The sequence below is a fragment of the Propithecus coquereli genome, unplaced genomic scaffold, assembly GCF_000956105.1.
Source record: "Propithecus coquereli isolate 6110/MARCELLA unplaced genomic scaffold, Pcoq_1.0 Scaffold243, whole genome shotgun sequence".
Taxonomy (NCBI): domain Eukaryota; kingdom Metazoa; phylum Chordata; class Mammalia; order Primates; family Indriidae; genus Propithecus; species Propithecus coquereli.
In genome coordinates, this window is record NW_012147986.1 from 5,381,954 (window position 1) to 5,387,549 (window position 5,596).

The following is a 5,596-nucleotide window of genomic DNA, read 5'->3' on the forward strand; positions in this document are numbered from 1 at the left end:
CACAGTGCGCACCCTGAGCTACGGCCCCTCCAAAGGGCATCTTTCCCCACAGCCTCAATGCCAAGCAAGAAGCAGAAAGAGTTGGTCTCGGTTGTTTTGTTCTTTTTACAAACTATAGATATGTACAGTTGATAACTCAGGATTTCTAGCCAATAACCATATAGTTAACATCACCTTACAAATTAAAAAAAAATGCCAGAAACATCTTTAAATGCCTTGTCACACCAACAGCAAAGTGCACAGAGTGAGGAGAACACGAGAGTGCCTTTTCATTTTAAAAATGTTTGGAAATATGTACAACTTTGATACAGTTTCAGGATGCTCCAGACACCCATGGCCACTCATGTAAACCACTGACGATTTCTAGAGCACTTTGAGACTACAATATGATCATGATCAAATTTTGTAATTAAACCTAATGAGGGCAATAGACATTTCTCAAATAAGAGATGTGTCAGTTACGGCACTCCCCTACTCTAAGGTATTCACAAGGAGACAGATAAACAGTTTTTTATTCATCCTCCTCCTCCTCCTCCTCCTCCTCCTCTTCTTCCTCGTCTTCTTCATCTTCCTCTTCCACCTTTTTCCGGGCAACCTTAGCGGGACCCTTTGCGCCATCAAACTTTCCTTTAGACTTATAGTCAGCAACATCCTTCTCATACTTCTCCTTCAGCTTTGCAGCCTTAGTGATATAAGGCTGCTTTTCACTGTCACTTAAGTTATTCCACATCTCACCCAGCTTTTTTGCCACATCTCCGATAGAGATGCCAGGGTTTGTAGATTTGATCTAGGGGCAGAATTCTGAACAGAATAGGAAGAATCCAGACGGTGGCCTTTTGGGGGCATTAGGGTCCTTCTTCTTCTTTCCTCCCTTAGCTGGTCCATAATCCTTCATTTCCAGATCATAGCGGACTTTATCCACCTTTGCCATTTCATCAAATTTAGACTTCTCTTTCCCAGACATCGTCTTCCACCTCTCAGAGCACTTCTTGGAAAATTCTGCAAAATTGACAGGGACCTCTGGGTTTTTCTTCTTATGTTCTTCTCTGCACGTCTGCACAAAGAAGGCATAAGCAGACATCTTGCCCTTTGGTTTCTTGGGGTCACCTTTAGCCATCTTGACTGTATTGTTCGCTAGTCTGGGCAGTGCAGGGCACGACGCGCGGCTCAGCGCTCCCCAGCCTCGCGCTAGCTGCCTCCACGAGAGCCGCCTCGAAAAATATATTTTTTAAATGTAGAACAAATAGCCCATAATTAGATGTTTAAAAATGAATTCAAATATATCAGTAGCTACAATAAATGTAAATAAACCAAAATCCCATTTAGGAAAAATATTGTTAGTCCTGATAAATATCCAAAATACAGCTATATACAGTTTTTAAGAGATACAGTAAACCTATAGGTCAGATAATGGTTGAAAGTAATCAAATGGGAAAAAAATATGCCAGGCAAATTCTATGTAAAATATTATATATAAATATGTAGTAATAATATATGTTATTTTATGTATAATAAAATATATATTAAAAATAGAATGGAAAACAACAGGTGTTAGCAAGGATTAAGGGGATCATTATATAATATATATGATGTATATAATTACATATATATAAGCGATGCAGTTAACTAGGACTGTATAACAATTCCACCCTTGTAACAACTAAAAACACAGCATCAGAATATATAAAGTCAAAAAATTAACAGCATTACAGGGAGAAATTTAAAAATCCATCCACATGGTGGGGTATAGTAACATACTTCTGTCAGAAATTGAAAGAGCAAGCAGACAAAAACCACAATGGATGCAGAAAATTTGGTCAACATGATTAGTTGCTTTATCTGCTGGACATATATATAATAATGCAATCAATAAATATGGAATAAAAGTACTTTTCAAGTGCAAGCAGAACATTTACTAAAATGGAATACATATAATGGGCCATAAAGCTAATTAATAAAAGTTTCAAATGAATTGTCCCCTTGACCGCATTCTCTGACCACAATGAAATTCTTAGAGATAAAGAACAAAAAGCAAACTGGAAAAAAATCCTCATATGTTTGGAAATTTGGAAACATACTTCTATATAAATTGTAGGTAAATGAAGAAATCGTAGTGAAAATTAGACTATATTAAATTTAACTACAGACTTGCTAACATTCAATAATTTTTAATTTATAAAAAATGGCAATTTCATAAGGTTTCATCCAAAATTTAGAAATGGACTATGGCCAAAATACTACAACATCAAAACTTGTGGGGATATAGCTAAAGCAGTACTGTAGAAAAATTTATAGCCTTTAAAATTGATATTTTAAAAGAAGGCTTGAAACTAATTATGTTAATCATTTAACTTGAGAAGCAAAAAGTAATAAATCTAAAAGCATTAATTAATGATGTATAAAGTAAACATATAATAAAAATGAGTAAGTTAAATATTGGTTCTGTGAAAGATTAATTAATTTGAGAAGACTCTGGAAAAATTAACTAAGGGAAAAAAGAAAAATAGACACAAACATAATATTAATAATAAAAAGGAGATGATATTTCAAATAATTGTCAAGAAAATAACAGGATATAATTAAAAACTTTGGAATGTAGAATATCTATGCACATAAAAATACAGGGCCTACCTAGTTTTTAATAGGTAAGCTCTATTAAATATTCAGGAAAACAATAATTGTAATTTTTCATGATCTATTACAAAGTATAGATAAAGCTAGCATAATGTTGATACCAAAACTGATGGTGATGAGTCTAAAAAATAAAATCACCTGTGATTATAGTTCCAACTATCCTAACAAAATAATAGTAAACAAAATCCATCAATATATTATTAACAGAATTAAAGTATATCACAAATAAATTTACTCCAAGAATAAAAAGTGATTTAACCGTACAAAACCAATTAATATAGTTTATAACATTAATAAATTGAAGATGAAAAATCATATGGACAACTCAATAGATACAGGACATTGTTTGATAAAATTCCACATATATTTATAATTTTTTAAAAAAGACTCTCATCAACATAGGAATAGAAGGAAATTTCTTTAACCAGATAAAGAATATCTACAGAGAACCTAAAACAAATTTCATAAACAATGGGGGAAATATTGAAAGTATCCCCTATAAGACTGGAAAGAAATCAAAGATTCCCACTGTCAGTTTTTATTCATTGTATGCGAAGTTCTATCCAGTAAAGAGACAAGAAAAGGAAATAAAAAGTATAAAAACTGAGGACACCTGCTAAAATACATAAAACAAGAAATAGAACTGATATGCTAATAAAAGAGAGAAAATGGAATCATATAAAATGCTCACCTAAAACCACAAAAGGTGGAAAAATAATGAAAGACAAAAATAGAAACACAGAAAAAAAGCAATAGGAAACAATAAAAAATATAGTAGATATTAAACCAATTATATCATCAATGATCACTTTGATGTCAATGGTTAAATGCACCAATTAAAAGACAGAGGTTGTCAAAGTGGATCAAGAAACAAGACTCAATAATTTTATTTTGTCTACAAGAAGCCCACTTTAAATTTAAAATACATACAGATTAGAAGTGAACAGATGGTGAAAGATATACCATGCTAACACTAATCAAAAGAAAGCAGGAGTAGCTGTATTAATTTCATACAGAGCAGACTTCAGACCAAGAAAAGTTATTGGTGCTAAAAAGGGGCATTATAATAATACAGGAGTTGATTCTCCAAGAAAACATAATATTAAAGTGTAGGCACTTAACAACAAAGCATCAAAATACATCAGGCAAAAACTGATAGAACAGCAAGTAGAAATAAATCCAGTATTAGAGCTGGAGACTTAAACACCTCTCTATCATAAATGGTCAGATCCAGCAGGCAGAAAATCAGGAAGGAAATAGCTGAACTCAACAGCACCATCAATCACCTGGATCTAATGGACATCTACAGACTATGTCATCCAATAACAGCAGAATACACATCCTTCTCAAGTGCCCACGGAACGTTCACTAAGACAGATCACATTTTGGGCCATGAAACACACCTTAACATATTTAAAAAAATAAAAATCATACAATGTCTGATCTCAGACCATAATGGAATTAAACTAGAAATCAATAACAGAAAGACAACTGGAAAATCCCCAAATACTTAGAGATTAAACAGCACATTTCTAAATATCACACAGGTCAAAGAAGAAAGCTCAAGAGAAATTTAAAAATACTTTGAACTACATGAAAATGAAAGCACAATTTAACAAAATTTGTGAGATGTCATGAACGCAGTGTTTAGAGGTAAATTTACAGCATTAAATATATGTATTAGAAAAGATGACAATTCTAAAATCAATAACTTAAGCTTCAATTTTAGGAAACTAGAGTAAGAAAAGCAAATTAAATCCAAAGTAAGCAGAAGAAAAGACATAATAAAAATTAGAGCAGAAATCAATGAAATTGAAACCATGAAAGAGAGAAAATAAACAAAACCAAAAGCTGGTTCTTTGAAAAGATTAATTAAATCTTTATTTTATATTAATAAACCTCTAGCCAGGTTAACAAAGAAAAAAATAGAAAGGCCACAAATTACTAACATTAGAAGTGAAAGAAGAGATATCACTATAGATTCTAAGGACATTAAAAGAATAATAAAGGAATAATATTAAAAACTCTATGCTTATGCATTTAATAACCTAAATTAAATGAATCAATTTCTTGAAAAACACAGTCTGCCCAAACTCACACAAGAAGAAACAGACTATCTGAAAAGTCTTATATCTATTAAAGAAATTGAATCAATAATTAACCTTCCAAACAGAAAGCACCAGGTCCAGATGGGTTCATTGGTGAATTCTACCAACCATTTAAGACCAATATCGCTCATTAAAATAGATACAAAAATCCTCAGTAAAATAATAGAAAATAGAATCCAACAACATATAAAAAGAATTATACCCCACAACCAAGTAGAATTCGGCTCAAGTATTCAAGCCTGCTTTAACATTGAAAATCAAGTAATGGAATCTATCATATCAACAGGCTGAAGAAGAAAAATCACATGTTTATATCAACAGATGCAGAAAAATCATTTGACAAAATGCAGCACCCATTCATGATAAAAACTTTAAGTACTAGGAAAAGATGGGAACTTCCTCAACTTGATAAAAAATATTTATCAAAGTCCTGCAGCTAACATCATACTCAGTGAGAAACCTGAAGCATTCCCACTAAAATCAGGATGTTCTCTCATCACTCCTTTTCAACATTGTACTGGAAATTCTACATAATGCAATAAGACAAGAAAAGGAAATAAAAGGTATAGAGATTGGGAAAAAGACTAAAACTATCTTTGTTCACAGATGACATGACTATCTATGAAGAAAATCCAAAAGAATCAATCAAAAAAACTCTTGCAACCAATAAGTGATTATAGCAGTGTTGCAGGATACAGTTTAAAACACAAAGTCAATTGCTTCTCTACATACCAGCAATGAACAGATGAAATTTAAAATTAAAAACACAATATCATTTACATTAGTACACACAAAAACGAAATGCCTGGATATAAACCCAACAAAATATGTACAAGATTTATATAAGGAAAACT

The 5,596-nt window shown here is 32.1% G+C and overlaps 1 pseudogene across 1 annotated transcript; it reads right to left on the minus strand.

The window, feature by feature from the left end:
• Positions 1 to 494: 494 nt before the first annotated feature.
• Positions 495 to 1,149, minus strand: LOC105812072 (annotated as a pseudogene). Its single transcript, XR_001137588.1, has one exon. The product of XR_001137588.1 is annotated as a high mobility group protein B3 pseudogene (transcript).
• Positions 1,150 to 5,596: the final 4,447 nt, after the last annotated feature.